Raw genomic sequence first — 25,099 nt, forward strand, 5'->3', positions numbered from 1 at the left:
TTCGAACTCCTTATAGATCAATCCATTATCATGGTCCTTACTTGAGGCTCTGTAAGCTATATTCCCTTAAGTGCTTAATCAAAACCTCTATAAAATTACTCACTGATTCTGTTTCCAGCACCATCCCAGATCAACACTCTTTAAATGAAACAGATTTTCATCTCATGGTCATCTCTTCAAATCCCATGCCCTTTGGCATCACTTATGAATCAGTATCCCATTCTTTGATTTATTTGCTAATGGGAATAGCTTTTGCACGAATGCTATCAAAACCTAGTAAGAATTATTTTAACTTGCCTCTCAATTTTTGTTTTAAAAAATGGGACAACAGCAGTCTGATTTGAAAATCTAGCTGAACGAGTACAAGACGACACTGAATCGAGATGGATCATGGTAATTTATAATATATTTTGGTTAAGAAAATGTATTTAATTTTTAGAGATTATTGCTTTGTATCTTTTAATAATAAATGAGTAATAAGAGTGGTTATTGGCAATGCACAATGATAAACCAGTGTCTTCAAGGGGTATTTAAGAACCTCTTGGACAGGCACATGGATGAAAGAAAAATAGAGAGTTACAGGGTAGTGTGTGTTTAATACTTCTTTTATTCGGGTCGGCACAACATCGAGGGCCGAAGGGCCTGTATTGCGCTGTAGTATTCTAGTGTCTACTTAGGTTGGATTTTGTACACGCCCCTAGGTCTACATGTTATTTCTTGTATTTATAATCCTTGGAAAATGTTAATAATAGCATCCAGGTCGCATCATTGCTATTAATAAATTTGTGGCGCGTTTGAATGTTTTATATTCCAGAGCCGGATGGTCTTTTGCTGAAATCTTATGAACAACAGAAGTAGTATCCGAACTTGTTCGTAGCATCGGCTTGTCGTGATTAATGCTACTCTTACTCCGGATCAGAAGTTTATGGGAATATACCTCAAACTATAGTCAGTCCAATGATAAGCTAGCACAGGTCCTTCGCTAAAAATCCAAAATCTGAGTTTTTTTAACAAAAAAAATGACACCGTTTTCTTTCACACGGAACCGTCAGTATTTGAGCGTAAAATAAACAAAGAGCTCTTCCTACAAATCATTCTTAATGTCGAAAATATTTACCAGGAACTACCAGCAGAGGACATTCGATCACTTTGTGTCTTAAAAAAAGACGGGGAAAACAAGACCCTTTGAAATTTGGCAAAGTATTACCTTGGAATAAAACGGGAGGAAAACATTTTTTTAAAGAATTCGTACGTGCTCGAGGCAGCCGAGAGACGGACGAACGATCACGTGAGCAGCACCACATGATCCGGCCGCAGCCCGCCCAGTGCTCTGAGATCACGGGACCGCCTTTCCTGGCGTCTAATTTGCTGAGGGGCAGGATCGGAGTTTTGCGTTCTCTCGGGCCGTGGTAAGCGAAAGGATTGTTAATTTTGCTGAGAGCCGATAAATAAATTCACTGTGTGGCGGTCTTCCGTTTGCATGTTTAGTTATTGCACCGTTCTTTCAATCCGTGCAAAGGATATTTCTTGCGAGGGAAAGCTGAATTTCAATAAACGTAACATTAAACATAATATTATTCCCAAATTGTTTTCAATAGCAGAATTAAATTTTATTTCAGAATAATACAAATGGCGATAGCGTTGCTGTCGAAATACTAGCATGGTAGATTTTATTTATTATATTTAAAATACAGATAAGCAGCTTGACAATAATAGTTGCAATAAATTTTTACAGCTATAGTTTTATTTCATCGACCTTTATTTGTGAGATATTGATGCATTTAAAAAAATTCCCTTTTCGCTTTCTCTTATCCACAATACAAAAATATGCAATGTATTATAATTGTTTTGACCTAAACCAAGCTACCGACAATTTTAGAAATGAAATAAAAAATATAAACTATTTGAACATTTTTAATCTTAAACTGCACACAAAAGCACAAATGTATTTACAAATTAAATGGTGTTGGAAACTGATCTCAACCAATGATTATGGATATACTATTTGCATTGGAGCTAAGAACTGTCATGTTCAGGCCCCGTCTTTAAAATGCTTTATGTTATAAATGAAATATTTTAAATGTTCTGTTTAGACTGAAAACAAATTATTAAAGCAAAACTAACTACCATTCATTTCACTTCTGTAACAGGTAATTAAACCTGTGTTAAAACCAAATTCAAGATAAAAATACACGATGCTTTATTTTAAAAATATAATAGTCGGCTGAAAAATAATTTAAAATACACATTTTAGAAACGAAGTGGTCGCATTACTTCAGTGAATTGGTAATTCGTGCAATATAAAAGAGTTCTTTAATTAATACAGACCATTTTAAAATATGTATGGGTAAAGCATTCTACAGTTGTATTATTAATAGCATCTGTGCTTTGCTTGTCACACACTACATGATTGATCAAGGGTGCAAACGTATCTGAATAAGGAAAAGCTTTAAACTTTTTACACTATAACATTTCGCGGAGTATATTTGCACACAGAATTGATAGAGAGTCGACATTTGGAAATGAATAATTTCCACATACACATTTAGGCAAGTGCCATATAATGGGAAACAGCAACATAATAACATGTAAAATTGTGATGCTTCATGTTCAAATGACCAATTGCACGAATACTAGTGACTTTAATTTTTTTCAGCTAGTTTGCACATATCACATTAAATATCTATAGCAGGGAGGCAATTTATTCAGCAAAGTAGTAGTTAATTGACTGATGTGATAAACTGATATTGTGTAACACATGATGTATTGTGTGCACTTCTCTAACCGACAAAAAATTAACTTGTAAATGGAGTTGGCAGTTCTTTATTAATTCGCAAAAAATATGTGCCTAGCACTCATTTTGCCCTCATTTTCTGTGAAATAAAACAGCCGTTTCAGACAAACAAAATACGCACTGAAAACGATTTGATTTCTGAAAGAATTATGACATAAGTGTATATTTCCTGTGTCATTTCAGGTCATTGTAGGCAAGTCGGCTCCAGCCCATCTCTCTCCCTCTCCTCCTGTTTATTGCCACATCACACAGGTTCAGCTCCACGTCCATTTATCCATTTATGCAAGGGTTGTTTGTTCACAGAAAAATCCTTAAGTAAATTGACTGTTCAAATATACCGCAATCCCCCCCCCCCCCCAACACACACCGTCATATATCTTTAAGGAGTAATTTTCTGACATTCTGCTTATTCATTATTGCAAATTAAGATTAATCTAACGGTTTCAAGATTTAAACTGGTTTAAACGACTTTAAGATTTGCATTCGTTCTTGTAAGGCGTCTCTGTACTTGACACATTTCCAAATGAGCAACCGCAGGGGAAATGGATAATACAATTCGGAGCTAACGGTAACAAAATACAACACACGTTATCTTTAAAGTGGCTTTGAAGCAAAAGATATGATTCATATACATATCATTACATGGGTGACTTTTCAATTCAAATATTTCTCCTGGACTACTTGAACATAAAAATCTGATAAAGTACAAGGCAAAATTAAGCCAAAGGAAACCCCACCCCTCCTGCCCCATTCTTGCCCCAACTCATCGAGACTGAAATTAATTTAGTAGTTAATGAACAGGGTATCTTAAAGTTCGGGGGTGGGGGGGGTGAGCAACAGCCCTGAATTCATGGCATGTGCGAGCTGAAGATTCAGAAATGAATCCCACTAAGAGACTGGCACGGGTAAAGCGACAGCCTGTTACTGCCAACAGGAACTGAGATTCTGAGCAGCCAGCTCGTTCGCTAAGTCTGCAGCGTTACATACAGCAGGAATACCTAATAATACCTAATGTTTGTGTTTATAACACATACAGCAGTGATATTTTAAAACAAATCCAAATCTGCTGTTGGCAGGTAACCAACTTCATATTACTCTGGGATATGAGTTTTTCAGCAAAATTGTGCGGGATGAAAAGCAATAAAAGCATTAACTGAAAGAACAACCCGAACTACTAACGTGATAAACCTTCAAGCCAAGTCCTTCTTACTGTCGCTGTCGGCAGGGTAGGGCAGATAAACTCAACACCCAGTTCTCCTTGCATGCAGAAAGTACTTTTTAAAATACGAAGCTGTCTTACATTGAGTGACTTTCCGGGTTAACCCCAAATAAAACAGATCCACTTTTTCGTACTGCGAAAGTCCAATACAAGGATACAAAGATGCCGAGAGACTATTAAGGTCAACCTTACAATATTACACACGTTACAGCCCCTTCAGCAGAGTTTTTGAGCACGAAGAGGTCCCGTTTTAAAAATTTGTACTTTGCAAACTAAGTGACCAAATAAGGACGCAGAGAAGGCATTTATTTAAAAAAAAATCATGTTATTCTCCTCCACATGATTATATCTCTCGCAGAACTAAAGTAATTCCTGGGAGGCTCCGATTTATTTTTCATTGGAGATTTTAACGTCAAACACTCAGACTCAGCATTAAACAGACGTTTTCATAAGTTATACCAGGAAAACTTCTAATAAAGTAGATAATCACTGGTATCTGTTGATTTTTTTTTTGTACCTTGTCACGGCATATTTAGGTTTATAGCAACGTTAGAATAAGGAAAACAAGAGAAGCCCGTTATTTCGTTTATATTTAAACTGTCCGGCATTAGAAATTGTGACATTTTAAAAACCTTTTATTGAATCCGCACAGATCTCTCCAGTAAATACGAATAATAACTAGTAAGCGAGAACCATAACCGGGCTGGACTGTAACACAGCGAAGCTACTGTAATAGAAAGTGATAAAGATTAATCAGCCGAAACACCAAATTAAATATCCACAGTCATATCTTAAATTGTTAAGGGAAACTATCACTTTATTAAATGTGTATACAAATTAATTGTTCAAGATAATCTTGTAATATAAAATAAAATCTGTATTAAATTTAACTAGCTCCAATATTTAAACTGTTGTAACTATTTAAATATTTAACTTCATGAAATTAACAGTTTACAAATAAACACCACATCAAAGCCAGAAACACAGCAGGACATCAATCTGTATATTCGTCTCCTAAAGAGGTTTAAAAAATACAATACTTATAAATGTTTCACCGTTTTCTCTCCCCCCCCCCCCATATAATTTGTGGTTAAAATAAACAGGCTGATATAATGCATTCCAATAAAAGCTTTTTATGCAACGTATAAAAGCTACTGATACTTTTTAAGATGGTGCAAAATTTCCTAATTTGTACGGGAAAACGAGAGATCTATTTCTAGCAGTGCAGAGTTGTGATACATTATTAAAATATAATCTGGAATAGAGGACGGGAAGTGAGGAAAATCTGATTTGGTTGCTGCTTCATTTTTACTGTTTATATTTTCCACCTAGCATGGTCAGAAAGACACTATCTCCGTCAGTAAACAAAGGCTAACTTAATCTATTTTATTTCTCAATTATCCCCAAATGACCTTGACTATATCAAGTTCATGGCTTGATTTTGAAGAAGATACATTTTCTATTTATTTTATAACTTTATTTTAATCTTTCCCTGGATAGAAATCATTGCATCTTTTTGATCTAATCGGAGACCGTTTCCTGTTTACCAACATTTCGTTTGCCTACTTCGACACTCAAAAGGAAAAAGTAAATAATATATAAAATGTTTTTGTAGTATGACTGAGAACAATTTTAAAAACGAAAGAAAGTTGGCAGATGTTTTAAGTTAGAAGCTCAAGGGGGTTAAAGTAAAAGCCCGACACTGGGCTGTTGGGAGAAAGCAAACAAATGTTCTACACTAGCCTGACACAAAGTACTCATTCAAAAACTTGTCAATCAATATATTTCTTCTATCTTACAGTTAAATGTGCAATCACAGTTTTTAGATTACTGCACTGCAACCAAATCGTATTGCCTATATTTTTGTATTGAGTGGTATATTAAACTAGATTCAGGCGACCATAAAATATCATGTAAGTCGTTGCAGCAGTAAATGTAAACGTTGTTTACTGCCGATTTTGTTATTTTTTGTTGATCTAATGTTTTTCATAAAATAACACCTCTTATGCAAGTAGAGTTTAACGAGTTTAATCATTAAGCTGGTGCGTCAAACAAAAGGAAGAAATTTTACAGTGCAAATATTATACTTGTTTAATATAAAGTCTTGTTTAATTTCGAAGATTCCGAGCTTAAAATCTGAAACTTTGCTCGTATATGTAAGCACTAATGCACTGGTGAAAGTTATCTCGCAAAATTGCTGGCACAAGTTTTTTTCTACCGCAGGAAATTTTGCAGTTTGTTTAAAAAAGTTAATCTTGGTAAAATTATAGGAAATTAATGTTTTGGTGTGAAAAGAAATTAACGCTATACTTTCTGGATAAGATTAAAACTACGTTACAGTACTTGCTTTCTGTTACGAATGAGAATAACAGAATGTTACATTTTCAAATAGAAACATTTAGGTAGATTAGTTTCTCCAGGTGGACTTGTGGGAATTAAGAGAACAGAAGGTGGAGGATATATTTGGGAGTAAATAGGTAATGTAATTGAATATTTTCTGATAAAAGGAGAATTGGCATACTTTGCTCAAACTTTTTTCAATCTATATTACCCTTCTAGATAAAAAAAATAATAATTTCCAGAAAAATTGAAATAATCTTTGTTAAATCTTTGGCTAAGAACCAGAGATAGTTACCTCCATAGCTGGGAACAAAATAATTATTTTTTACACCCAATTTGGGAGTACAGTAATTGCAAGATTGGTGAAATTAATAGTTAAATTGGGAACAGTGAAATATATGCAGTATTTTGGATGAAGATTGGATATTAATTATATTTCATATGAGAATAAGTGATATATTTTTAAATTGAGAATAGAAAAAATCATGTTATTTTGCAACAAAGTGAGAAGAAATTCTTGTCATATTTTCTTTAAAATTGAAAGGAATTTGTTGTACATTTAGCTGAGTAAAGAAAATTAATGAAAATGTTGAATGAGGTTGGTGGAATTAATGATTCTTTTTGAAAGATGGATGGGAGTAATTAATATCTTTTTGTGTGAGATTAACTTTGTATATTCTAGCTTGGGATATAGAGATACTTCACTATTTTTGGGCATGACATGGAAACTCAAATGTTGTATTATATTTTCAAAATGAGAATGAAATGGATTATTTTAACAAAATTTTAAAATATTATTGTTATGTGCTTGGTTCAAAATAAGTGAATTAATGCTATACTTTCATTAAGAATATGAAAACTTAGTTATATTTATTGGTGCTTATGGAAGAATTAGTATTATATTTTCATGGTAAGCATTTGCAACAAATCAGGAGAATCTACAGGAAATTAATGTTATATTTTCTGAATGAAAATATGGAATTCAGTAAAACAAACGTTACATTTTCTAGTTAAAGTGAAAAATAATTAATGTTACATAAATTTAAAATTAATCTGACTCATTAGCAGTTTCTTTATTGATAAATTAAATATTATTAAATTAAATATTTGATATTATTGAAAAAGTTTATTTAAATCTTTCTTTTCTAAACAGTTTCTCATCAGTAAAAATTCTAAGTAAGTTCTGATTTATCTTTGCATTAGCTACAATGTAGTCAAATACTGTAAGGAAAATTCTGGTGTACAAGATAACAGTAAAAAATGGAAGCCATGAAAGAAAAGAAAGAGAAGCCAGGAACTTCATTTTAAAAGTGTAAACTGTTTTGCAGTCTCATAAGTAATTTACTTACTTGAGTTCTTGTTTCTACGACACAGTGGACCAAAAAAGGAGTAAATATTTTTTCTTCTGTACTGATGAGGCAAAATCCCAATGTGATTTCCAATCCAACTGATTCTTAGAAATTGCAGGTTGTCAAGATTTTCATTTCAGTCTTTAAAAAGTGGATAAGTACCAAATAAAACGGATTTTTAAGTAACATAGATGTTGATAACAGAACATTTGAAAAAATCACAATCTCACACTTACATCTCTCTTGGTGAGAAATATTAAACAAAATATAAGACTTATTTTGATCAAGTAATCCCCATATAAGGTCACAATGCATATCATACCATATTTTACATTAACTCATAATTTCAAAAGACATTTAGATAACTTCATTACTTTCAGTCATATTAATCCCATAGAGTTGCTGCCCAAATAAAATAGTATTTTCTTTTTGAGTCCAACCAGCAAAATTTATTAACCCCCAATGACTTTCTAATATAGTAAACTTTTGTGTACTTTTCCCCAGAAAATGCCTTGTTATGAAATGTTCATGCCAATCACTGTAATATCTGATGGATTTAGAATATTTAGTATGGATCTTTGTCTCAGTCAGAATTAAGACCAGAAATGCCAGGCATACTGGGACTGTATATCAGAACACAGAAATTTCAGAATCATCCTTAATGTGCCCCACTGATACCACAAAAATCATCTGGCATCAAGACACTGTTCTTCAGTTTTATGATTAGGTGAGTTAAATATACAGATTGGCAGAAACAACCAAAAAGAGACAAGTTGTAGGTGCCAAATAAGCTCTGGTACCCCTCTCTTAGGGCACTGGAGGTTTAAATCTGTTCACGTAACTGCTCAGGAAGGTAATACTTTTTTTAACAAAGAACCTTTTTGGTGGCAGCCTCCAGAGTCTGTTTGACATCTCCTGGTTAGGATACATGAAAACATGTTTAAAGGGAACAGCACAAGCTCCATTCAGGGCAGACAAATCACCTGGGGGGTGGGGGGGGGGGCTAACCAAGTTTACACCCATGAAAAGCAGACTGGCACTTGATACAGGAGTGGGTAGAGGGTACTTGCCTTGGAGTTTTTACCAATATGGCTGGCAACAATTGGTTGTATCCTGTGCATGAATATGCTGCCTGATATATGCATTTCTAAAAGAGGCAAAATGCTAATGGTTGTCCAAAGCTTTACATTATAATCATTCCTCATATTTAAGTGGTTATAGAAACATGGCCACCTTCCTCTTTCTAGGCAGTCAATCAACGGTCAACTGTGACTAACTTTCACTTTAGACCTGTTGATTCTGAGGTGGATGATGAGGCGAATGTGGAATATAGTAACCCTGTCCCACATGGGACAGAAAGTGCTTGTCATCATGGGTTGGTGGGTGGTGATGGAGGTGGTGTCTCCTTCCGGGTTATTGCTGGGATTATGAATGGTCCTGATGAAGGGCTCACAGTTCTCCATATTATTCCAAATACGCTTTTCCGAGCTTTCTCCTCAAAAAAGAATTTTGAGAACTTTCTGAATGACTTCCTCTGTATGATTCCTTCTCTTGCTGCGATAAAGTGGCTAATTTTAGACTCTGTTGAATGGCATATGAGAATTGTGGCCTGTTTACCTAAATTGGCTAGGTACAATTAGAGTCTTAATTCTTGGTTTGTTGCCTTGGACGAGGTCACCAACATTGGTTGCTCAAGATCTAGCAGATCATAATAGTGGATATGCAAAGGATGTCCTTTCATGGAAACATCTAGAACTAGTGAGTCACTGTTTAAAAATAAGGGACAGCCAATTTAAGAGAGAATTGAGTTGATTTGTTTTTATCTTCTAGAAGGTTCTGATTGTTTGGTGTTCTTCCTCAATGAGTGATGGCAGTTGAGTCTTTGAATAATTTTAATGCAGAGAAAATGTTTTTGAAGGGTTATCAGCAGAAGGGAGGAACACACTATCTGGGTTACAATGAGATCAGTCTTGATCTATTGAAGGACAAAGTGGACTCAAGGGGCCAAGTTCCTACTCTCCTAACACCAAACACAGCATAGAGGCCCTTCAATGTTTCCTCAAGGTAGCACCTCTTTTGGCCCTGTTATAATGGAGCCAGACTGATTTGATAACATAATGCAGTGGATAGTTCAAGTCAATAGTACCTGTGATGATGAGGATATTGTGGACTTTGTTGTGGTCACTAATTTGGATAAGGAGCCTTGCTATGAGATCTTGTACTTGTCTCTCTGATGGAACAGAATACACCCACCTTGCCAATGAGGCCTTTCCAGAGGATTGCATCTTTTCTGACCTTGGCATTGAAGGTGTACAGATTGATCATTGTCTCCTTAAGACTAAAGTTCCAGGGTTAGGTTTTTGTACTGAATGAACCGGAGACCTTCATTTATTCTACAAGGAAAATTACTGAGATGTCAGCCCAGCATATTCTTAACAGTGAAGTCCACCCCATGAAGACAGCATTGCTCTTCCAGCCTGCCCTTCTAGAAGAACCACTTTGAGCTGCTTCCAATTGTACTTCACTCAGGGCAGCAATGTCACTGTCAGAACATCTTTAGTTTCCCCAAATATTATATCAGAGCATGCTGCTGTTGAAGTTGAGCAGAAAGACCCTGAAGTTTCAGGTCTTCGTTAAATCGAGGAAAGAAAGTTGCTTGTAAATGATTTTGTTTACCATGTAGAAGCAAGTGAGCATTGCCTACAATATGGGATGACAGAGTGAGGGCTTGACCCAGGGCAAGGGTTCTTGGGTGACTGCAGGCAAGACTGCAGCATGGGCATTTGCACATATCAGTACACACTTCAGAGGCACCTGACCACATGCATGTCCTCACTCAGACACAGAGATGAGTTCAGGGATCATGCTTGTTGCTGCTACTTCTAATAGTCAGACTTCCCCCTGATCATTCTCAATACTGAATACTGTATCTCCTCTGACCCTTCACTCTCTTATCTCTGCAACTTCTCTTTCCAACACCTATTCCAAACCAATATCTTTCATTATAAAGATCATCAACTTGAAATGTTGACATTGTTTCTCCCACCGCAAACACTGTCGGTATTTTCTATTTTTATTTCAGATTTATAGTATCCACGACCTTGTTTATGCTTTCCAAACGATTCAGGGTGTTGAGCTTGGCTGCTTTTATTTCACCGTATAATTGTTTTTGTTAAATTTGTCATTTCACTATTGTCAAAACCTTTGCTGTTTGCAAAACTCCATTATAACTTAAACCTATCTGAGTTCAGTTGCAATTTCAGCGATTTTTGCTGTAATTTAATTTTCTCCACTCACTTTAGACAATTATGTGAGCATATGAAAATTTTGTTGGTCAATTACATGTATGGGTCCAGAAGAGTAGCAATGTTTTCCCATGTACAGAACTATTATAAATATTGTGTATTTCACAATATTTTCTGATGAGTGTACCTAATACAGTTCCACTGTGATATTAAATGGGATTTATAATGATTGTTGTTCACTGACAGGATTCCATTCCTGGCAACTGTTTGTAAGTTGGAAGCAAACAGAAACAGTTGTGACAAGGAGAGTAAGCAGGTGCGGGAAGAGCAGTCCCCGGCCAGGCTCAGGGACTGAGTGAATGAGTTCACTCAACACTCCCAGCTCTTACTCAGCTTTACCCCCACCCTGACTTCTGCAGCTCAAAGTGGGGTGGGGAGGCCCTGTTCCCACTTTGCAAAAGATACCTGTAGCCACACAGAAACTGGGAAGTCCACCCCACCCATGCCAGTGGTTTCCCAAATGCTTGCTCTTATGTCTGCATTTGGAAATAATTCAAGAAACTTGAAACTTTTTTTTTTACTTTAATTTTCTTCATTAAGTTTTCATACTGTCACCTTCCATTATTTGTTTGATCCACTTTCATAGCTGCCTGATGCCTTTTACTACCTCAACTAACCTAGAATGGCTTTTAACAGATGATTCACCATGAGGGGTTTGTAGCTGAACTAACTCCTGTCCTCATCCAACCTCTGTAATACACAGCTGCAATTTCCATAAAGAGTGAATGCCACAGTCAAAATTTTCCTTCAGTCCAAGGTCATTAAGGCTTCCACACAAGCTAGAATCAGTTAACTCAGTGTAAACCACATCTGGAACTTTCTTGGCCTATATATCGTATGTTTCTGAGCTGGGAGTAAGGAATGTTTAAAAAAATGTTCAAGTTTAAACAAATATTTAAAAACTTTATCTTGAATAACACCAGAGACCAGTTCTATTATTTCACTGCCAAAATTCAAATTCAGCCATTTTTCAGACTTATGAATGCTAGATCAATCCAGTTTTTCAGAACTAAAGTTTGTTTGTTCATTTAGGATGTCAAACGATATGGAAAAATGACAACTAAACAGGCTAGCAAAGAGTAACATTCTTCATCTAAATCAGGGACAGAATTGTCATGACAGCCACAATGGCCTTCGCATGTTCCTATCTTTCCATGTTTCTATCTAGGTATCAGTGGGTGTCATGTGTGCATCGAGTTATTTTTCCATCAGGAACCTAGGCGTTTGAAGCAATTTGATACTGTTATTGGGCATTGTATTCTACAAGTTCCATTAATAACATGTGATCAGATCACTTGGAATACTAATTACTTATTCACTGTGTTCTGTAACTTGTACAAACAATTTAATTCCGATCTAGACCTTGTTTCTCTGTCGAGAAGAAGTTGTTTTTGAGTCCCGAGGTCATTTTACTTTTAAAAATCATACCCATATTTGTGCTAAGCTTTAATTTTGTCTCATGACACAGAATCAAATTCAATGATGATTCCAGAGCTTAAACATTCTATTTCTTTGTGATATATCAATTTTGCAAGTATTTTTCTTAAGATAAATATGTGTAGAAGAAATAAACTGTTTCTTAATATATGTAATTTGAATTATTTAGAGAAAATTAATTCCAAAGACAAAATGGAGAAATGAAACAGGCAACCAACGTTTCAGTTGTTGCTATTGAAAATTGGGATCATGGTGAAAAATCCTTTAAATGGTGCTGAATTTGCTTAGCCTAGGTTTACAGGATGTTAAGTGTCAAGGTAGTTTCTCTTGGTAATGGCCACTGACCTCTTTGTTTATTTTTCAGTGGCAGTTTTAGTCATTTATGAATTTTTAGAATAATTGCATCTTAAATGAACTTTATAGACTTTTAATCTGATTTGACAAACAACCAACCCTATCAGTTCTTTAAAACGTGACACTTTTCACCAAGTACTCCAGATCATAAACCCAAACAGATTCTGTGATATGTTAATCTTATGGGAAGTAATACTACATACCACGCACCAGTGTTAATCAGATGTTCACAATGCATTATCATTAGATGAGCAATGTAATTACTGTTTAACACTATCATAATTGTGTCAATCAGGGATATTCTGGAAGTACGGGCCCGTTTGAGGAGCTAGCAACAGCACTGTGGGTTAAATATTCCGTTCTACCTGGGAAGTTCAAAGCCTGGGTGTATCAGCATGGCATTCTTCCCAGAATCCTGTGGCCCCTCCTCGTCTCTGCAGTTCGGATCTCGACAGTCGAAACCTTAGAGAGGAGGGTTAGCAACCACCTCAGGAGATGGCTGGGGCTGCCAAAGAGCCTGAGCAGCATCGCACTCTATGGACACCACAACAAACTGTAACCGCCCTTCAAATCCTTGGAGGAGGAATTCAAGGTAACAAGAGCCATAGAAGTAGTACAGTATAGGGACTCAAGTGACCTGAAAGTGGCTAGAGCAGGGATCCAAGTGAGGACTGGCAGGAAATGGAGGGCAGAGGAAGCTGTTCAGGAGGCAGAGGCGAGGCTGCGTCACAGGAGGCTGGTGGGAGTAGTCACATGAGGCCGAGCTGGGCTAGGATCCTTTCCAACTCCCCAAATGGACTCCAGAGGGAAGGAAAGGTGCCACCTAGTTCAGGAGGAGGTGAGTGCAGTAGTGGAGGAGACGGGAACCTGCTAGGCGGTGGGAATGAAGCAACAGGGAGCTTGAACAAGATGGGAGAATGCGGTTAAGAGGAAAGTGACCTGGGCTGAGTTTTGGAAAGCTGAACCACACCGCATCCAATTTCTCATCCAGGCAGTGTACGATGTGCTTCCAAGCCCATCAAACCTACACACATGGGGTAAGGCAGAGTCATCTGTGTGCCCACTGTGCACCAAGCGAGGAACCCTGGAGCACATCCTCAGCGGCTGCACAAGGGCACTTGGTGAGGGACGGTACAGATGGAGGCATGCTCAGGTCCTGAAGACCATCGCTGAAGCCGTCAGCGCAGGAGATGAGTGGGCGAAGCGGTCCTGATCCTCCAAGCAGACCATTGCCTTTGTCAGAGCTGGGGAGCAGCCAATACCTGCCAGAAAAACATCTGCAGGCATTCTGACCTCTGCAAGGGACTGGCAGCTGTTGGTGGACCTCAAACGGCAGCTGAAGTTCTCCAACCATATTGCAGCCACCACCCTGTGACCAGACATTGTCTAGTGTCTGAGTCTATTAAGTAAGTGGTGCTGCTGGAGCTGACAGTCCCATGGGAAGATAGCTTGGAAGAGGCCTTTGAAAGGAAGCTTTCCAAGTACACAGGACTGGTCAGCAACTGTCAGCAGACTGGATGGAGAGTGAGGTGTCTCCCAGTGGAGTTTGGTTGTAGGGGATTCACAGCCCATTCCTTAGCTAGAGCCTTCAGCAATTTGGGCATTAGGGGAGAGAGAAAGAGGGGAGCCATCCGCAGTACCACCGATGCAGCAGAGAGGGCCTCAAGATGGCTGTGGCTCAAAAGAGGGGAGCCATGGAGTCATAAGTAGCTAGCCATCTGGACACAAGCTGGGGTCTGATCAGCCCCGGCTGGGTCACCTGGAGGAGGGTGTATGATGTTGAAAGACCCGAAACACCCAATGATTCCAGGAACATCACTGAAGATGTGTCCAGAGGCATCAGTAGATGTATGTACATAGCTTTGTATCTGTGCAGTTTTGCAAAAGTGAGTTTTAAAGTCTTAATGCTAGAGTTACTTTGTACACTACCCAAAATTAGGGCCCTTACAGTAGTGCACTAATCACTAATTTGAAGTGTTGCTCCTCACTTGTTCTTGTTCAAGTGTTAGTAATCGACCTATAACAGGAAATTCAATAAGCATCTCACAAATTACTTCAGAACCTAAAATGAAAAAAGGACATATATCTATCTTGTCTGGTCAGGGAGAGCAAGGAGGTGATAGAAAGGAGTTATAGGCAGGTAGTCACACCGGGGCCACGGGAGACAGACAAGTGGGTCACAGTCAGGAGGGGGAAAGGGAAGAGTCATGTACTAGAGAGTACCCCTGTGGCTGTACCCCTCGACAATAAGTGCTCCTGCTTGAGTACTGTTGGGGGGGGGGGTTGGGGGGCGGACAGCCTACCTGGGGGAAGCAACAGTGGCTGTGCCTCTGGCACAAAGTCTGGCCCTCTGGCTCAGAAGCGTAGGGAAAGGAAGAGGAAGGCAGTAGTGATAGGGGACTCTCTCTCTCCGATGACGACGTCCACTCTTTTAATGGTGAGATCTTTAATGACTATACAGTCCTATCCTGGACCCACAAGCTCTATTGCAGGTGGGACATGTATATGTGGTAGTGGTGGCAACCATGGCTGCATTTCTCTTGGTTCTCTTCTGCTGTCTTCTGGTTGTTCTTTCCATCTCCCCCGTCCCTACACAGCTGTTGCCAAGTGGTACAGTCTACAGCAACATCCTCCAGGTCCTCGGGTCTGATTGTGCACTTCCTTAAAGCATTCTTCATCTGATCCTCATACTCTGTAGAGGAGATCAGATAGGTGATTCTGTGGGCGCAGGAAAGAAACTCGGATGGTAGTTTGCCTCCCTGGTGCCAGGGTCTGGGATATTTCTGATCGTGTCCAAGATATCTTGAAGTGGGAGGGTGAGGAGCCAGAGGTTGTGGTACATATAGGTACCAATGACATAGGTAGGAAAAGGGAAGAGGTCCTGAAAGGAGAATATAGGGAGCTAGGAAGGGAGTTGAGAAAAAGGACCGCAAAGGTAGTAATCTCGGGATTACTGCCTATGCCACGCGGCAGTGAGAGTAGGAATGCAATGAGGTGGAGGATAAATGCGTGGCTGAGGGATTGGGGCAGGGGGCAGGGATTCAAGTTTTTGGATCATTGGGACCTCTTTTGGCGCAGGCATGACCTGTACAAAAAGGACAGGTTACACTTGAATCCTAGGGGGACCAATATCCTGGCAGGGAGATTAGCGAGGGCTACTGAGGTGACTTTAAACTAGAATGGTTGGGGGGTGGGAATCAAATTAAAGAGGCTAGGCGAGAGGAGGTTAGTTCACAACAGGGGGATGGGAACCAGTGCAGAGAGACAGAAGGGTGTAAAATGAGGGTGGAAACAAAAAGTAGTAAGGAGAAAAGTAAAAGTGGCAGGCCGACAAATCCAGGGCAAGCATCAAAAAGGGCCACTTTTCAACATAATTGTATAAGGGCTAAGAGAGTTGTAAAAGCGCACCTGAAGGCTTTGTGTGTCAATGCAAGGAGCATTCGTAACAAGGTGGATGAATTAAAAGTGCAGATTGTTATTAATGAATATGATATAGTTGGGATCACAGAGACATGGCTCCAGGGTGACCAAGGATGGGAGCTCAACATTCAGAGATATTCAATATTCAGGAGGGATAGACATGAAAGAAAAGGAGGTGGGGTGGCGTTGCTGGTTAGAGAGGAGATTAACGCAATAGAAAGGAAGGACATAAGCTGGGAGGATGTGGAATCGATATGGGTAGAGCTGCATAACACTAAGGGGCAGAAAACGCTGTTGGGAGTTGTGTACAGGCCACCTAACAGTAGTAGTGAGGTTGGGGATGGTATTAAACAGGAAATTAGAAATGTGTGCAATAAAGGAACAGCAGTTATAATGGGTGACTTCAATCTACATGTAGATTGGGTGAACCAAATTGGTAAGGGTGCTGAGGAAGAGGATTTCTTGGAATGTATGAGGGATGGTTTTTTGAACCAACATGTCGAGGAACCAACTAGAGAGCAGGCTATTCTAGACTGGGTATTGAGCAATGAGGAAGGGTTAATTAGCAATCTTGTCGTGAGAAGTCCCTTGGGTAAGAGTGACCATAATATGGTGGAATTCTTCATTAAGATGGAGAGTGACATAGTTAATTCAGAACCAAAGGTTCTGAACTTAAAGAAGGGTAACTTTGAAGGTATGAGATGTGAATTAGCTAAGATAGACTGGCAAATGACACTTAAAGGGTTGACGGTGGATATGCAATGGCAAGCATTTAAAGATCGCATGGATGAACTACAACAATTATTCATCCCAGTTTGGCAAAAGAATAAATCATAGTGCACCCGTGGCTGACAAGGGAAATTAGGGATAGTATCAATTCCAAAGAAGAAGCATACAAATTAGCCAGAAAAAGAGGCTCACCTGAGGACTGGGAGAAATTCAGAGTTCAGCAGAGGAGGACAAAGGGCTTAATTAGGAAGGGGAAAAAAGATTATGAGAGAAAACTGGCAGGGAACATAAAAACTGACTGTAAAAGCTTTTATAGATATGTGAAAAGAAAACGATTGGTTAAGACAAATGTAGGTCCCCTACAGACAGAAACAGGTGAATTGATTATGGGGAGCAAGGACATGGCAGACCAATTGAATAATTACTTTGGTTCTGTCTTCACTCAGGAGGACATAAATAATCTTTCGGAAATAGTAGGGGACAGAGGGTCCAGTGAGATGGAGGAACTGAGGGAAATACATGTTAGTAGGGAAGTGGTGTTAGGTAAATTGAAGGGATTAAAGGCAGATAAATCCCCAGGGCCAAATGGTCTGCATCCCAGAGTGCTTAAGGAAGTAGCCCAAGAAATAGTGGATGCATTAGTGATAATTTTTCAAAACTCTTTAGATTCTGGACTAGTTCCTGAGGATTGAAGGGTGGCTAATATAACCCCACTTTTTAAAAAAGGAGGGAGAGAGAAACCAGGGAATTATAGACCGGTTAGCCTAACATCGGTGGTGGGGAAACTGCTAGAGTCAGTTATCAAAGGTGTGTTAACAGCACATTTGGAAAGCAGTGAAATCATCAGACAAAGTCAGCATGGATTTGTGAAAGGAAAATCATGTCTGACGAATCTCATAGAATTTTTTGAGGATGTAACTAGTAGAGTGGATAGGGCAGAACCAGTGGTTGTGGTATATTTGGATTTTCAAAAGGCTTTTGACAAGGTCCCACACAGGAGATTAGTGTGCAAACTTAAAGCACACGGTATTGGGGGTAAGGTATTGATGTGGATAGAGAATTGGTTGACAGACAGGAAGCAAAGAGTGGGAATAAACGGGACCTTTTCAGAATGGCAGGCAGTGACTAGTGGGGTACCGCAAGGCGCAGTGCTGGGACTCCAGTTATTTACAATATATATTAATGACTTGGATGAGGGAATTAAATGCAGCATCTCCAAGTTTGCGGATGACACGAAGCTAGGCGGCAGTGCTAGCTGTGAGGAGGATGCTAAGAGGATGCAGGGTGACTTGGATAGGTTAGGTGAGTGGGCAAATTCATGGCAGATGCAATTTAATGTGGATAAATGTGAAGTTATCCACTTTGGTGGCAAAAACAGGAAAACAGATTATTATCTGAATGGTGGCCGATTAGGAAAAGGGGAGGTGCAACGAGACCTGGGTGTCATTATACACCAGTCATTGAAAGTGGGCATACAGATACAGCTGGCGGTCAAAAAGGCAAATGGTATGCTGGCATTTATAGCAAGAGGATTCGAGTACAGGAGCAGGGAGGTACGACTGCAGTTGTACAAGGCCTTGGTGAGACCACACCTGGAGTATTGTGTGCAGTTTTGGTCCCCTAATCTGAGGAAAGACATCCTTGCCATAGAGGGAGTACAAAGAAGGTTCACCAGATTGATTCCTGGGATGGCAGGACTTTCATATGATGAAAGACTGGATGAACTAGGCTCGTACTCGTTGGAATTTAGAAGATTGAGGGGGGATCTGATTGAAACGTATAAAATCCTAAGGGGATTGGACAGGCTAGATGTAGGAAGATTGTTCCCGATGTTGGGGAAGTCCAGAATGAGTGGTCACAGTTTGAGGATAAAGGGGAAGCCTTTTAGGACCCAGATGAGGAAAAACTTCTTCACACAGAGAGTGGTGAATCTGTGGAATTCTCTGCCACAGGAAACAGTTGAGGCCAGTTCATTGGCTGTACTTAAGAGGGAGTTAGATATGGCCCTTGTGGCTAAAGGGATCAGCGGGTATGGAGGGAAGGCTGGTACAGGGTTCTGAGTCGGATGATCAGCCATGATCATACTGAATGGCGGTGCAGGCTCGAAGGGCCGAATGGCTTACTCCTGCACCTATTTTCTATGATTCTATGTTTCTATATCCTGCAGTGGGATGGAGAACAGCCAGAGGTCATGGTACATATAAGTACCAATGACATAGGTAGGAAAAGGGAAGAGGTCCTGAAAACAGACTACAGGGAGTTAGGAAGGAAGTTGAGAAGCAGGACCGCAAAGGTAGTAACCTCGGGATTACTGCCTGTGCCACGCGACAGTGAGGAAAGGAATAGAATGAGGTGGAGAATAAATGCGTGACTGAGGGATTGGAGCAGGAGGCAGGGATTCCGATTTCTGGATCATTGGGACCTTTTTTAGGGCAGGTGTGACCTGTATAAAAAGGACGGGTTGCACTTGAATCCCAGGAGGACCAATATCCTGGCAGGGAGGTTTGCTAAGGCTACTGGGGAGAGTTTAAACTAGAATTGTTGGGGGGTGGGAACTGAACTGAAGAGACTGGGGAAGAGGAGGTTGGTTCAAAAATAGAGAAAGCTTGTAGACAGTGCGAGAGGGAGGATAGGCAGGTGATAGAGAAGGGACACGCTTAGACCGAAGGTTTGAGATGCGTCTATTTTAACGCAAGGAGTGTTGTGAACAAAGCAGATGAGCTTAGAGCGTGGATCAGTACTTGGAGATATGATGTGGTAGCCATTTCAGAGACTTGGTGGCTCAGGGACAGGAATGGTTACTTCAAGTGCCAGGTTTTAGATGTTTTAGAAAGGATAGGGAGGAAGGCAAACGAGGTGGGGCGTGGCACTGTTGATCAGAGATAGTGTCACAGCTGCAGAAAAATTGGACACCATGGAGGGATTGTCTACGGAGTCTCTGTGGGTGGAGGTTAGGAACAGGAAGGGGTCAATAACTTTACTGGGTGTTTTTATAGGCCACCCAATAGTAACAGGGATATTGAGGGGCAGATAGGGAAACAGATCCTGGAAAGGTAATAATAACAGAGTTGCCGTGATGGGAGATTTTAATTTCCCAAATATCGATTGGCATCTCCCTAGGGCAAGGGGTGTAGATGGGGTGGAGTTTGTTAGGTGTGGTCAGGAAGGTTTCTTGACAAAGTATGAAGATAAGCCTACAAAAGGAGAGGCTGTACTTGATTTGGTATTGGGAAATGAATCTGGTCAGGTGTCAGATCTTTCAGTGGGACAGCATTTTGGAGATAGTGATCATAATTCTATCTCCTTTACAATAGCATTGGAGAGAAATAGGAACAGACAGGTTAGAAAAGTGTTTAATTGGAGTAAAGGGAATTATGAGGCTATCAGGCAGGAGATTGGAAGCTTAAATTGGAAACAGATGTTCTCAGAGAAAAGTACGGAAGAAATGTCGCAAATGTTCAGGGGATACTTGTGTCGAGTTCTGCATAGGTACGTTCCAATGAGACAGGGAAGTTCTGGTAGGGTACAGGAACCGTGGTGTACAAAGGCTGTAATAAATCTAGTCAAGAAGAAAAGCTTACAAAAGGTTCAGAGAGCTAGGTAATGTTAGAGATCTAGAAGATTATAAGGCTAATAGGAAGGAGCTTAAGAAGGAAATTAGGGGAGCCAGAAGGGGCCGTGAGAAAGCCTTGGCGGGCAGGATTAAGGAAAACCCCCAAGGCATTCTACAAATATGTGAAGAGCAAGAGGATAAGACGTGAAAGAGTAGGACCTATCAAGTGTGACAGTGGGAAAGTATGTATGGAACCGGAGGAAATAGAAGAGGTACTTAATGAATACTTTACTTCAGTATTCACTATGGAAAAAGATTTTGGTGATTGTAGTGATGACTTGCAGCAGACTGAAAAGCTTGAGCATGTAGATATTAAGAAAGAGGATGTGCTGGAGCTTTTGGAAAGTATCAAGTTGGATTGGTCGCCAGGACCAGATGAGATGTACCCCAGACTATTGTGGGAGGCAAGGGAGGAGATTGCTGAGCCTCTGGCGATGATCTTTGCATCATCAATGGGGACGGGAGGGGTTTTGAAGGGTTGCAGAAGTTGTTCCTTTATTCAAGAAAGGGAGTAGAGATAGCCCAGGAAATTATAGACCGGTGAGTCTTACCTCAGTGGTTGGTAAGTTGATGGAGAAGATCTTGAGAGGCAGGATTTATGAACATTTGGAGAGGTATAATATGATTAGGAATAGTCAGCATGGCTTTGTCAAGGGCAGGTTGTGCCTTACGAGCCTGATTGAATTTTTTGAGGATGTGACTAAACACATTGATGAAGGAAGAACAGTAGATGTAGTGTATATGGATTTCGGCAAGGCATTTGATACCCCATGCAAGGCTTATTGAGAAAGGCTGTAATGGACAGGCTAGATGTAGGAAGATTGTTCCCGATGTTGGGGAAGTCCAGAACCAGTGGTTACAGTTTGAGGATAAAGAGGAAGCCTTTTAGGACCGAGATGAGGAAAAACTTCGTCACACAGAGAGTGGTGAATCTGTGGAATTCTCGGCCACAGGAAACAGTTGAGGCCAATTCATTGGCTATATTTAAGAGGGAGTTAGGTATGGCCCTTGTGGCTAAAGGGATCGGGGGTATGGAGAGAAGGCAGGTACAGGGTTCTGAGTTGGATGATCAGCCATGATCATACTGAATGGTGGTGCAGGCTCGAAGGGCCGAATGGCCTACTCCTGCACCCATTTTATATGTTTCTATGTAAAGTAAAGAGGCATGGGATCCAAGGGGACGTTGCTTTGTGGATCCAGAACTGGCTTGCCCACAGAAGGCAAAGAGTGGTTGTAGACAGGTCATATTCTGCTTGGAGGTCAGTCACCAGTGTTGTGCCTCAGGGATCCGTTCTGGGACCCTTACTCTTCGTGATTTTTATAAATGACCTGGATGAGGAAGCGGAGGGATGGTTTAGTAAGTTTGCTGATGACACAAAGGTTGGAGGTATTGTGGATAGTGTGGAGGGCTGTCAGAGGTTACAGCGGGACATTGATAGGATACAAAACTGGGCTGAGAAGTGGCAGATGGAGTTCAACCCAGATAAGCGTGAAATGGTTTATTTCGGTAGTTGTGGAGGGTCAGAGGGATCTTTGGGTCCGAGTCCATAGGACGCTCAAAGCAGCTGCGCAGGTTGACTCTGTGGTTAAGAAGGCATACGGTGTATTGGCCTTCATCAATCGTGGAATTGAATTTAGGAGCCGAGAGGTAATGTTGCAGCTATATAGGACCCTGGTCAGACTGCGGTTGGAGAACTGTGCTCAGTTCTGGTCGCCTCACTACAGGAAGGATGTGGAAGCCATAGAAAGGGTGCAGAGGAGATTTACAAGGATGTTGCCTGGATTAGGGAGCTTGCCTTATGAGAATAGGTTGAGTGAGCTCGACCTTTTCTCCTTGGAGCGACGGAGGATGAGAGGTGACCTGATAGAGGTGTATAAGATGATGAAAGGCATTGATCATGTGGATAGTCAGAGGCTTTTTCCCACGGCTGAAATGGCTGCCACAAGAGGACACAGGTTTAAGGTGCTGGGGAGTAGGTACAAAGGAGATGTCAGGGGCAAGTTTTTTACTCAGAGAGTGGTGAGTGCGTGGAATGGGCTGCCGGCAATGGTGGTGGAGCTGGATACGATAGGATCTTTTAAGAGACTCCTGGGTAGGTACATGGAGCTTAGAAAAATAGAGGGCTATAGGTAAGCCTAGTAATTTCTAAGGTAGGGACATGTTTGGCACAACTTTGTGGGCTGAAGGGTCTGCATTGTGCTGTAGGTTTTCTATGTTTCTATATTAACAAGTTCCATTTACCAGCTAGTGGAAACAGCTGACCAGAGCTTGGTGATGGATGCAGGAATATACACCATACCTTTGTAGCTTCAAATTAGACAGTGCACAACATCGTGGCATCAATAACAAATATATTTTATATAATTTGTAACCTCACCACAAATGTGATAGGTTTTATTTGATTTTAACATTAAAGTGTTTTTGCACTCCGTTCTGTTGGTGATGTAAGTGTACTTCATCTTGAAAAGCACCAGTAAGTAAAAACAGGACAATTTCTAGGGCCAGCTGGGGACCTTTAACTTTAAATGCCAATATTCATGATCTGATCAAAGATTTACTTGAAAACAAAATTTTGAAAAATAAAGCTGCAAGGTAGGGGTTTATCAAAAAAAGACATTTTCTTTAATATCCAATCTGTTTTCAATTCGAATTGGATTTGACAGCCGTGGCATTTTTATTAGTGACAAACAGCACCTTTGTAGTTGCTGTATCACAACTGTATGTACAGGTCAAAAGCTAGTGGACGGCTGTTAGCAATGTCTGCTGTAAACAGTGCTGTCAACAGGCACAGGTCAGTTTATTCTCAGTGAGTAATAATCACTCCCAGCCTGTCTGTAAATCACTCACCACAAGAAAATAGAGAGTAAGACAACAAATGATATCAGCCTTTGATCAGTTCAGAACAGATTGTTTAATTAAAACCTACAGATCCTCCGATTTAAAACAGTAACAAATCAAGTGAGAATCCTGTATTTAGGAAGTATTCTGTTGTACCCCATTTTAATTGTGTGTGCATAAATTAGATTCATTTTAATTCATTGCCTCATGGCTCCAGTGGGTGGGATTCAGTCCTGACCTAAATTCTGTCTGCATTAAGTTTGCATGTATTTCCTCTGAGCATGTTGATTACTCCTGCCAAGGTGCTCCAGTTTCTTACTACATCCCAAAGAAATGCTGGTTGCTATGTTAATTGGCGACCATAAATGATCCCTCATGAAGTTGGATGGCAGCGATGTGAGAAAAAGTAAGCTGCAGGGAAATAAATGGGAGAATGGAAATAATAGAAATTAAAAAAAGACTGCAGATGCTGGAAAACTAGAAAATGCTGGAAACACTCAGCTGGAAAAAGAAACATGGACTTATAGAACACTACAGCACAGAAACAGGCCCTTCAGTCCATCTAGTCCATAATGAAATATTATTCTGACTAGTCCCATGACCTGCCTCTAGACCTTAGCCCTCCATACCCTTCCCACCCATGTACTTATCCAAATTTCTCTGGAACATTGAAATTGAACCCACATCCACTGGCAGCTCGTTCCAAATTCTCAGCACCCTCTGAATGAAGAAGTTTCCCTCATGTTCCCCTTGAACATCTCACCTTTCACCCTTAACCCACGACCTCTAGTTCTAGTTTCACCCAACCTCAGTGGAAAAAGCCTACTTGCATTTACCCTATCTATACCCCTCATACTTTGTATACCCCTATCAAATCTCCCCTTATTCTCCCACGCTCCACAGAATCCTAACCTATTCAAACTTTCTCTATAAATCAGGTCCGCAAGTCCTAACAATATCCTTGTAACGTTTATCTGCACACTTTCAATCTTATTGATAACCTTCCTGTGCTTAACGTTTCTGGTTGTAAAACTGGGGAAGAAAGAAAACTAATTAGTTTAATTTATAGAGAGGGCAGGGGAGTGATCAATAAGACAGAGGCAATATTTCTGATCCGGTGAGTGTAGAGTTGGTAAGTTGTAGAGTAAATTCTGTCAATTGGCTAATGGGGGGGGGGGGGTGGTAGACAGATAGAGAAAATAAACAAAAGGTAGAAATTGAGGACCGTTGGAGAGTGAGAACACCAAACAGAAACATAGAAGTTTTCCATATGTAGGGTCAGGCTGTGCTAATGGGGACAGAAAGATTGAGCCAATATTATAGATGAATGACTCACAACAGAAACTGCTGGTTCTGATACAGTCATTGAAGTCTAGCTAACTGAAGTTGTAGCATTTGATACTGAACCCGGAAGCCTGCAAGGTGTCCAGATAGAGGGTGAGATGATAATGTTTTGCAACATGAGAAGGCAATGACAGAGATAAATTGGACACCCCTTCTATCATCATGTAGATTTACTCATTTTGGTCCATCACCATATTTGATGGAACGGTGTGATTTCCAGAACATGATCACACTGTGATCAAGATGTGTTGGTTCTCAATTTCCTCAAATAACATACAATAAGCACGAGCTGAAAAATGGCACTTGATATTGATGCCACAGATGTGCCAGGTAAGAGAGTTTCTAAATACCTAATC

At 40.1% G+C, this 25,099-nt stretch overlaps 1 long non-coding RNA gene across 1 annotated transcript in view; it reads right to left on the reverse strand.

The window, feature by feature from the left end:
* Window positions 1–1,430: 1,430 nt before the first annotated feature.
* The window catches only part of LOC134351643 (uncharacterized), a 30,313-nt gene continuing 6,644 nt past the window's right edge, over window positions 1,431–25,099 (reverse strand). The window contains exons 2-3 of the long non-coding RNA XR_010019219.1: window positions 7,703–7,843; window positions 1,431–4,740 (exon numbers count right to left, since the gene is read on the reverse strand). This is a non-coding gene — a long non-coding RNA (uncharacterized LOC134351643). The remainder of the gene's footprint in view (window positions 4,741–7,702; window positions 7,844–25,099) is intronic.

This window comes from Mobula hypostoma, chromosome 9, assembly GCF_963921235.1.
Source record: "Mobula hypostoma chromosome 9, sMobHyp1.1, whole genome shotgun sequence".
NCBI classification, from domain to species: Eukaryota; Metazoa; Chordata; class Chondrichthyes; order Myliobatiformes; family Myliobatidae; genus Mobula; species Mobula hypostoma.